Here is an 11,667-nt window from a genome sequence, read left to right as displayed (position 1 = left end):
GACACTGATACAGCTTGTTTCACTCATGGGGGTCGATTTACTATACCAGTACAAACCACAGCTTTGAGCTGTGTTTGTATCCACACTCAGAGCACTTCACAAGTTTAGTACACTAGTATTCCTAAAAAGTCCCTAGTGTAGATATGGCCTAACGTGTCCATTTTAACCAGTATACTGATATAACCCCCTTTATGGACACTCTTATTCAAGTATAAGAGGACCTTTTTCAGTTTATCTTATGTCACTTGGGGGAGAGAGGGGAGTTAAGCTAAACTGAAAAAAGCCACTCTTATACTGGAATAAGACTGTTTGTACAATGATCTATACTGGTTTAACTATAATGATACCAGTGGTAAACTTTTCCTGTGTAGACAAGCCCCACAGGAAGACAGCCCTGCATTGATTTGTGCTCTATTCACATTCACAAACAAAAGAGCTCGGAACTTCAGATTTTGGGTGGTTTTGTTAGTGAAATGGTTGAGTTCTGAGACTAAGGGTGGGTTCTGTGGCAAATTGATCAGCTACAAAATTGTGGCGTACATTGGGTTTATATCATATTGTCTTAAATATACGGTTAGTATGACAAAGACTAAACAAACTACAGTTGTGTTGCACAGCTCTCTTTCAGCTGGGCTAGCAGTTTGAAGAGACTCTATTAGTTTTCTTTCCCTGGCAGGGCAGGTGGCCGTGTAGGGGAAGTTAAGGCTATAACAGTTAGGCTGGTGGGGTGAGGGATTCTGCATGCCGCCTCAGAGTATGGAGCTGAAGCTGCTAGCTAATTGGATCAAAATAAGATGAGGAAAAGAGAGGAATGAGATCATCCAAAAGAAGAACTGAACCTAGCTAGAGGTTTTGAATTCCAAATGTATGGGGCCTGGGATTCCTTCCATGGAAACATTTTTAAATGTTGAATCAATCTGGAAGTATTTTAAGTAAGAAGAAATATGACACCCTTGCCCTTTTTCCCCTGTGATACTTTCAAATTTGGGGTCTTTTCTGTTCTGTATTTGTTTTTCTACCTTGGATTAGGTGATTCAGCTCTTCCCTATTATGCATGCTCAGTTCAGTGCCTGAATTGGCTCTTCTGGGGGTAGCTACTCTTGCCTTTAACTGATGAGAGATGCTGTTTCTAGCAGAATGGTTTCTCAGTCTTATCTTCCCTTTTTTCTGTTTCCTCTTCTGCAGTTCTTCTGCTATCATCTCTGTTTCTTTCTCCTTTTATGTTTGTTCTCTCCCCAACTCCAGTGTCTTTCCACTTACCCTTATCTTTAAAATGCTTGGAGAGCCTGACATGAAAGATTGTATAAGTGCTAAGCACATTGTTATGGGCCAAATTCATCCCTGATGTTACTCCACTGAAGTAATTTGATATATGCATGTGTGTGTTTATGTGTATACCCATGGGTAAAATAGGGCAGACTCACCCCAATCATGTGGTTATTCTATCATTAGATTATACCAAGCCAGTAGCAAAAATAAACTTCTGTCTCACCACACTGGTTAACAAGAAGTAAAAAATGCAGTCTCCTTAGGCATTCCAGCCTTTGTTTCCCCACCCAGACACTGGACTCTATGATGAGTGGTTACAGAAAACCAATTTCATCAAGCACAGGATCCTTCCAATCTCAAGAGATCAGCCATTTAGCCAGGTCAATATATAACTCAGATCTTACTTATAATCACACTGCTGCTAATCTTCTTCAGTAAGCAACAGACTAATAAGAAAAGAAAAGATGTTTTAGTCTTTTCCTGAAAGATGGTAGAGACATAATCTGGAGAATGAGAGGAGAGCATTCCAGAGGAGAGCTGCAGGCCCTCAATAGAGAAGGCCTGGAATTCCATCCTATCTATATACATACCTAGGAACAGTCAACCTCACCTACCTGTTTCTTGTCAAGACCAAGGTACAATATTGTGACACCTATGTAGGAAACAAATTGTAAGCTGATAATAAAGGAAATCATTTCTATTTGCACGTATCCTGATAGTCTCTAATGCTTGGGAAGTCAGTGGAAGTTAAATGAACTGTATCTTTACAGATTGTCCTCCAGGGAAATAGGGACTTCTTAAGGAAGAAATTTCAGCCTTCACCTTTCAGTTTACACCTATAATCAGTCTAGATTATAGGTGTAAACCTGTTCACATTATTTGAGCATGTTTTCTTGGTTGCTTGCAATTGTGCATGTTACTTGTTCATTTTTAGTAGGGAATGGTCTCAAAATACCCTTGTGTCTGCTTATATTTAAAAGGTAAGGGAATTAACTGGAATGTTTCCCATTTTCCAGATGTAATATTTTCCAAAATAAATATGGGGTGAACTGTGGGATAATATCATGTGAACATTTTGAGTCACACAGTAATATCCTGCAGTTTGTAGAAACCTGGATTTTTTCCAAAAATATATTTGTAGTCTTTCTTACAGGGATACTGTATTTAATAACAAGAAAACAGAGTCATAGTGTTAGCCACACTGATATTGCCACACAAACCAGGACATGATATTGGGTCAATTTTATACCTGCTGTAATTCTATTGGCTTCAATAAAGTTGCACATAACTGAATCTGACCTATTAAGATGATGTGCTATTGGGCCAGTAGCTGGTATTGTTCTCTTAGTCACTTGGCTAGATTGAACCATAAAGTCTTTAATTAACAATTAAGTTCAATCCTGGATAAACAGTAAAGCACAGTGTGATGTGTACCATCACAAGAGAAGCCTGGGGCAGGAATTCTGACCTAGGGAGTCACAACTTTTCCTTTGACCCTCTCTTCCCTCCAAGGAAGTAGTTTACTGTAGCCATGAAAAGGGTGCAGGTTACTTCCTCCCTTGTACTAGCTCAGCTCTGTTGGACACTCTTCCCCACTAGGGTGATCAGACAGCAAATGTGAAAATCGGGAGGGAGGTGTGGGGTAATAGGAACCTATATAAGAAAAACATCCAAAAATCAGGACTGTCCCTATAAAATCAGGACATCTGGTCACCCTACTCTCCACCCAGCTGCTTGGTGGGGAGGTGTCACTGCCATGTTTGATACTCCCTCCCACTTGCCGATACTCTGCCTTTGCTTTAGTCAGGTCCCCCCTAAAAACCCATTTCTACAGCATCACCTACTAAAAATGAACTTGTTCTATGATGGAAAAAAGTGTACCACCAAGATGCATGTCTAATCTGCCAAATCCGAATAACCTCATAATCAGATCTGTGGCACCATATCCTTCCTCCACACTCCCCTTTCCTGTATTTCTTTTATCAAGTTAATCATTTAGAGCCAGATGGTGACCTGTCCTGCATGCCCTCAGTACCCTTAGATTCCCGGGCACCGGCGGGTAGTAGCTCAGGTAACAACAGTAGTCTTCATAGGGCCACAGCATTCATTCCCTCACCGCCCATAATGTGGGTGGGAAGGAACAGAGCTTCAGCTCCATCCACAACCTGCTGATCAGCCCAGCGGCATCGTCATGCTAAGGGACATATGCTGTGCCAGGTGTAGTGCTGATGCTGAATATACTCCCCAACGCAGGGGAGAGAGAACCACCAGAGTCACAATTTGTTTCCCAGTCTGCTTTTGCAGCAGTGCTGCAATTTCTTTCTTTGATTCCTGTCCACCAGCTCAGCAGCAACAATGGGGCCACCTGAAGTCTTTGGACCACTTTCTCTCCTGTACCAGCTTCACAGCCTTGTTCATCTTTAAACCTTCTTGTTCGATGTCTTTCTTCGCCATGTCTACCCAATGCATCTTCAGTTGCCCTCTGTTTCTAGTTCCTTGTACTCTGGGAGGTATCACCTTGTATTGTATCCTTTTGGGGTCCATTTCTGACACAAATTCACAACTTGGCAGTCTTTTTTTAATCGTCTGCAACAGCGTAGATTTCTTGCCCAAGCTGTTTTCTTATCACTTGTCACTTTTATTTTCTGCAGTCTTGGTGCTCTCAATATTCCCCTCAGCTAGTTCACTGCTTTCCTCACACTCCAACGCTCCAATCCATCCAGCAGTATCAGCACAGCAGTTGTCTCAAATGTCTTTAACTTTCCAAATATTGCAGGGTTTTCCAAATGTTGTAGCAGCTAATAGGATACTTCTTATGTCATATCTTCACAGTTCCCATTCTTTGACACTAGTCTTCCAATGTACATGCAATTTTCCACTTGTTCTAGTTCTTTGTCACCAACTTTGATCTTTACATCGTCCTCTTGTCTTCCAATTGCCGTAATTTTTGTCTTCTCCATACTGATCTTCAGTCCAAATTTTCCATTTTCCCAGACTCTCTACCTTGTCAGTACGTCTCTGTACGTCCTCCTTGGGCAATTTTATAAGGTCAATATCATCTGTGTCTAAGGTTATTCACTGTGCTCCCACTCAACATCACTCATCTCATTTCACCTCTCAGTGCTACCGTCACTACTGCTACCAGAACCCAGTTGAAGAAATCTGGTGATAGCATGCATCTTTGTCTCACTTCTGTGATCTTCCACCAGCTTCTTGTCTGCTCTCATCGCACTCATCAACTTGCTGTAGCCGTTCTCTATCGGCTTAATCGGTTGGGGATGCCAAAACCCTTTATGCCAAATGCTTTCACAAACCAGGTTGACATCTACAAAGTTACAATAACAGGTTTGGTTGTGTTCTATGTACTTCTCTAATGTGTCTTATCACAAATAACTGATCTATTGTACCTCCAGCCTGTTCCTCTGCAAGCACCACTTCCATGTACCTCTTCATTCTCCTCTGCAATATCTTGGTGAATGCTTTTCCTGGCACAACATGGTGACCCAAACATAGGGCTCATAGCAAACTGTGATTGAGCCCTTAAATCCGAGGTAGGCAAACTATGGCCCGCAGGCCACATCCGGCCTGTGAGACTGTCCTGCCTGGCCTTTTAGCTCCCGGCCGGGCAGGCTAGCCCCCAGCCCCTCTCCTGCTGTCCTCCTCTCCCCCGCAGCCTCAGCTCGCCGTGCCGCCAGCACTCTGGGTGGCGGGGCTGCGAGCTCCTGCTGGGCAGCGCAGCAGCATGACTGGCTCTGGCCAGGTGGCGCAGCTGCCAGTCCCGCTGCTCTGAGCAGCATGGTAAGGGGTGGGGAGCGGGGAACTTGGATAGGGGCAGGGAGTTCCGGGGGGCAGTCAGGGGACAGGGAGCAGGGGGCAGTTGGATGGGGCGGACATTCTGGGGGGGCAGTCAGGGGATGGGGAACAGGGGGGTCTGTCAGGGGACATGGCATCACTTGGCATGACCCCCCTAGGAGTCTCGGGGGGGCCTGTCAGGGGACATGGCATCACTTTTCCACCACCACCCCCTGCCACCTCCTTCCATGGAAGCCCCTCCATGCATATTCTGTGTATTTGGCACTCTCTTTTATTTGATGAGGAAGAGGAGCAGTGGGATTGTTTTATGCATATTCTTGCTCTGCTCTGTCAAAATCCCATGAGGGAGACTTTTGACCCAAGAATCAGTGCTGTCTTTAGAACAAGGTCCTGATATCCATGGGTCTGGGGTTCATGGGTCCTGTACAATGAAGCAGCATTCCCCCAATGGGATGATTCAGTGGAAGTTCAAGGATATTGATTCAGTTCTGAGTCAGAAACTGAGTTCTTGGAGGCAGAGCTATCTTTTACTGAATCACTAATACCACTTCCAGCAGTCCCTCCTGCAAACCTCTTCTCATATCCTTTACTTGACATGATAGAGGGGTACTTGCTGGACTCATGGTTTTGAATCCTGGCAAGCCTGGTTCATCCCTTCCTCATTCTGAGGTAGATACACTGAGTTCCATGCTGCATGTGAGCCTTTCAGAAAAGACCTTAAACTGAAGTCCTGTCTGATTTACAAGGAAGGAAGTCTTAAGTGAAGAGGGTTGCCCCGTTTTTATGGTCAAAATCTCCCCTAGTCTCCAGTTCTGTGCTGCACTCAGTCTTAGAGATTGGCTGCATTTTAGTGGCACAGGGGATGATTCCTGTATGTAATTAGAGACCAATTCTCCCTTGCTTTGCCCCGTGAGCTTCAAAAGAAGAGAGACCTTTGTACACTGGCATATTCCATAGGTGATTTCTCCACATGTGGAATTCTGGCATGTTCCCCCTCTCGTCAATTGTGCAATGATTTCATCCTGTCATACAGTATCATTGCCAGTTGTAGCCGGCAAATTCCATCTTTGGCTAATAAGAGGCTTTGTTTCTTGGTCTGTACATTTTGGTTGAAACCCCGATTTCTCTGTTTTTGTAGTCACATTTTTAACAAGCTTTAAAAAAAAAAATCTGGGGTCAAAATAATCACCTGAACATCTTGTATTATTTCCACCACCCAGGAATTGAAGTACCACAGTAATACCAGTTCTCATGTAATTTTGGCCCCATGAAAGACTCCCTGAGGATTTAAAAATGCCTCTGAACAATATAAACGTAAACACGAGAATTCACATCCATGCTTATTATTTTCTAACCTCCTGTCTAGGTTTAAAGGTTATTAGAGGAATTGTCAGCCTACAACTATAAATGATATGGTTTCAAAAGGTTTCAGAGTAGCAGCTGAGTTAGTCTGAATGCATCCGATGAAGTGAGCTGTAGCTCACGAAAGCTTATGCTCAAATAAATTGGTTAGTCTCTAAGGTGCCACAAGTCCTCCTTTTCTTTTTGGTTTCAAAAGGAGAGATTATTCCACGCTCAATTGTATGTGATGCAGTAATAATGATATAATCTTACAATTGTGCCTTTCCTGCCAAAATGCTTTACATTGCGAGAATGCCAGAGTGATAAGCACTATATCAAAAGCTAAAATACAGACAGACTCTTTTACCAGACTTGTTTGGAGCTAGTGCAGTTACAAGGAACATGGAATGCTTGTGAAACATTCTGAGCACTTTTGTGAACACACAAAGGGATACATGCGGGACTATAAAGTGTTCTCACCACCATTTCAAGTGCTTGAATGAGTTTTGCAAAGGCATAAAGGCTCTAGCACAGAAAGGCCTTCAGTGGGTGTAACAGTGACCTGTAAGATTAATTTACCAATTTTAATGCTAATTAGATGTTGCCCCAAAACTGGTCAAACATGTCCTACTCAGAACCTAGAATCAAGTCTCAGGGTTTGTCTTCACACAAAAGTTGTGCCACTTTAATTATACCAGAAAAGTTAAAGTGGTCCAACCCCCTCGCATGGACTGAGTGATATTGGTATAAGGTACTTTATACCAGCGCAGCTATTTCTATAGGAGAAGGCGAGTAATCTATACTGAAATAAGGCACCTTTGTACCAGTTTAACTGCATCCACACTAGGGGCCGTGCCAGTATAACTATATTAGTAAAATATCCTATTAGTAAAATATACACTAACTGAAATGGTTGTACCAGTTCCTGAAGACCAGGCCTTAAAATCTCAGACAATGGCCATCCAGAGACACACAGGTCATTAAAAAAAGATAAAGAATCCAAGAACAGAGGGGAAGAATACAATTTAGCAATGTCTGCGTTGGAAATGGCCCATGTGTGAATGAACAATATCTCTGAAAATTGGACCAGCCTACTGCCTATGTAATTGAAAAATTCTGGGCCTGATTCTCATTTTACAAGGCTCATTTACATCACTCTGGAACGTTAAAGGGGTTTTAATAATTTATACTTGCTTTAGGGCTACCTTGCAGTGCCAGGCCAGTGTAAATAGGCTTTTAAGTAAATGAGAAACAGGCCTATAGTTTCCATCAGCAAGAGATACAGTTTAACACTACATCAAGTTGTCTTTTTGCATATTCACAAAAGCTACAAAGGGAGTGTGGGTATAGCTCACCCAGGCTCTGGACAGAGGCAGGACATTCTTCCCAGGAGAGTGAAAGTCACCTGTCTGTGATATTAAAAAAAAGGTTACTTTCCGCCATGATTGGCATGTTATTATAGACTGTAATGTAACTAAGCAGGACATGCTAGTTCACATGCTTTTTTTGTGGGGAGAAAATAGCCCATTTAAAGATTCACCGGCATGTTCTGACTGCTTTGCGCTGCTCCAGTGACACAAAGCAACCATAAACCTTGAGTAACTGGCCAATTAAACCAGTTTACGTCTGCTTTGCATCAATGGAGCAGTGCCAAGCAACTGGGATCGGTGAATCTGGCCTCTAATCTATCATTTACAGCGGGGTTTATATGTAGCCTAACTTGATATTCAAAGGCCATGTCTACACTAGAAGCGCTTTGCTGTATAACTATACTGGTATTCTGTACCAGCAATGTGCTCCTGGTGAGAATATAGCGTATACAGGAAAAGCTCCCAGTGTAGTTTATTCCACCAGCAACAACCCCAACTCATCCCCCAAGCAAACCACGAGTAAAAGTAGAGTTTTGCCATATAACTACCTACACTAGGGGCTTCTGGCACAGTCAAAGGTTACAGCTCCTCACACCCCTGACTGACACAGCTATGCCAGCAGATGTCTGTAAAATTGACATGGCTGAAGTCTAATAATTTGTTTAAAAGATCATAAGTGATTTCTATAAGTAATGTATTTAGAGGCAAAGCACTGTCTAATGCTTTCAAAGAAAGTATTACTTCTCTCTTTGTGCCATAGGTGAGCTGAGTGATAGCTGAGTTTCTGGTCATGAGTTAGAAGAAGGCTCCGCTGAAATGCCACAGAGGGACTTGCAAGTACAGCATGTGCAAAGAGTAACAAATGCATGGGAAGTAACCAGTGAAACTCCTATGTAATCAAAGAAAAATGGGAAACAGGAAGATCCAGTTGGAAAAGAAGCTTTGGAAAGAGGCAATCCGTGCAAACTTGCAAAATGACATGTGACCTATAAGAGAAATGTAACTCAATTTGTCTTTCCAATGTCAAAGTTAAATATCATCCTGAGCATGCTCTGTTTATCATTTCCAAACTTCCAGACCAATTTGGCATTGCAAAATGAAAGTTCTTCAACCCAAGCAAAACATAAATTCCTCCAAGACTGCACACTGTACGTGCCAAATTTGAAGTTATAAAACCAAGCTGTTTTTGAGTTATCAGAGTGTAAAAAAGCCCCTGAACAATTTTCTTAGATGAAAAATATTTATTGTTTCCAAAAAATAATAATCTTCTGAGCTAAGATCACGCATGGGAAATTTCAGCCCAAAAGATTAATCTTTGAAAAAGGTATAAGCAAATGAAAGTAGCAGTTTAGAATGAAAGTGATATGTAGATCAGTATTGGTTCCATAGTTCAGGCTGAAATTTGCTCCCCATTAAATCAGGTTTTCAAATCATAATCCACTAATTTTCCCAAACAGAAAGAGATCTTCTTTAAATTTGACACATTGCATTTCTTTACAGGGCAGAGGTTTCCTGGCAAATATGGTAAAAATCAGACAGCAACTTTTTAAATTATAATGTTTTCACAGTGTAGTTAATTTTTTTAAAGATGTCCTAATGCTTTTTGGCTAATTAGATCTCAATAATGGCTTGGCCTAGAAAGCCCATATTTGTTTTGCTGGTCTTGCTGAGGATATGGACTTTTTTACAGCTTGTGGTGGGAGAATGGGTAGCGATTGAAAGGAGAATAAAAGTTGTTTTTAAGTGTACAAAAGCAAATATAAACTGACCTCACTCACCTTACCAAGCTGAGTCAGAGGTGAACGGGAGACCATAGTAATGTGGTGAGGCAGGAATTGGGGTTAGGAGTCTACTAGGGGGATCACAGAGCCATGAATGGTAGTATGGGTCGCATTGTGGGGTAGGACAGTGTTGGAGCATGAGGACAGAGAAAGCAGATAGAACGAGGGAAAGGAGAAGTGGGTTCAGAGAACCAGGAGAGGTATGTAGGGTGTATCTATAGAGGACCTGGGCAGATAGAGATGCAGACAAGGTAAGGGGGAGTGTGTATAGTTTCCAGTGTAGATAAAACCCTCCCAGTTTTCTACTCCACCCACCATCCACTACCCCCATATCCCAGACAAGTAGAAATCCTACCATGACACACACATACGTGGACTTGCTAACTGGGGGAGAGGAGCCCTGCTCTGGTGAGGCTTATAAGATGTGTCTCAGCAGGGTTCCCCTCCTGCAGATCTGAGATGCTAAAGCCAGTTTCAACTTCTCTAGCTCATTTTAAAAAAAAAAAAAACATACCCATGGAAATTTGACTTAAAATGTTAGTTAAGATAAAATTTAATGTCTAAAGGATCTGTTCTAGTTGAGTCCAGCTAATGAACAGTTAAGAGATCCAGAAAATTTACCAAGATTTTATAACCTTCCATCATTCACTGCCACCCATATAGTTTACACTACTCATCCAAACTCATCTGAATTATTTAACATTTATATTGCAGTGGCACCCAGAGGCCCCAGTCAGAATTGGGGCACTACTGAATGAGATACTGTACAAGCATATAATCAAAGGGTCTTCCTCCACAAGGAATTTATAGTGTAAGAAGACAAGTGACATGCAGAAGGATGAGGGGAGAGTGAAGCAGTCAAACTTACATTGCCTCATAATATTTTTTAAAGTACACCCAAAGATCAAATTACTGGGGGCTACATTCTCATAACCTTGCTCACACTGAGCAGCACCATTCTTCACGAGCAGTCCCATGGATTTCAGTGGGAGCCCTCCTGGAAAAATGTACTGTTCAATGTGAGTAAAGGGATCTGGCCCTAAGAGATTATTGGAAATTATTCCCTTGAATGAGAAATGGGATTTTATAATCTCCTAGCATGAAATTCACTTCTGTGTAGAGGGCCTGGGTAAGGCCTGTGCACCACTTAAATCTCACAAATGGACACTAATCCCTAGGGGAAATGAAATATACCAACGAATGTGCACAGCCTTGACCTATTTCATCTGTAGGAGTGTGGGACAGTAATTGCATTCAGCAGAGAAGCAGATTATTTCCGCTTGTAACTCTCAAATTCGGGGTCCTGCAGGAGATGCAGTAACTCACCTGCATCTCCATCACACATTCTTCAGATCTGCCAAAAGGTATTTATCATATGGATGATAATATGCATCTTCATTGGAAAGGCACTGAATCACTCCCTCCATCAGTTTGCCTACTGGACTTCCATGCAGACAGCACCATACCAACCTATCCTAGAAAAATTTATTCTCAGAGCCATTACCTTAGCCCAAAAAATCCTGCTGAGACACTGTAAAAATGTAGACACTTTCTCATTCACAGAGTGCAGTTTACAACTTGTGATCAACCTCATACCAGAGATTATCACTGGCTCAAGAAGAAGAGCTTTCACTTTCTAATGATGTATACAGATCAGAGTGCCAAGAAGGGACTGCAAAGTGATCATAAGGAGCCACGAGAACAATAATATGCACATAAATGACAGCAAGGTGAGATGAAGTGTAAGCTAGCAGGCAGTCATTGTGCATGATTGCTGTCACAGGAGGATTGCTTCCCAAACAGACGCACTAGAAACAATAATCAAGTTCCCAGTTTACTCCCATCTCTGGGATCTTGCTTTGCCTTGTGCAAGTAGCAGTCAACCTTGCTACAGGCCACTCTGCAATTGTACATATGAGTATAGCCAGGCAAGACTCCATCTGTATACTTCTGTGCATCTGAAAACAGAATTCCACCCTTGTCTCTGGGTACAGGTAGACACCATTACTGCTAGCTCTTAACACTGAAATGGAAAAAGCTAAAGGGAAGAAAGCCACTGCCTCATGAATGAGGATCAGGAAAACGTGGCTGGA

This window comes from Lepidochelys olivacea (genome assembly GCF_965140295.1).
Source record: "Lepidochelys olivacea isolate rLepOli2 genome assembly, chromosome: 1".
NCBI classification, from domain to species: domain Eukaryota; kingdom Metazoa; phylum Chordata; order Testudines; family Cheloniidae; genus Lepidochelys; species Lepidochelys olivacea.
Note: the sequence above shows the minus strand (reverse complement) of the source record.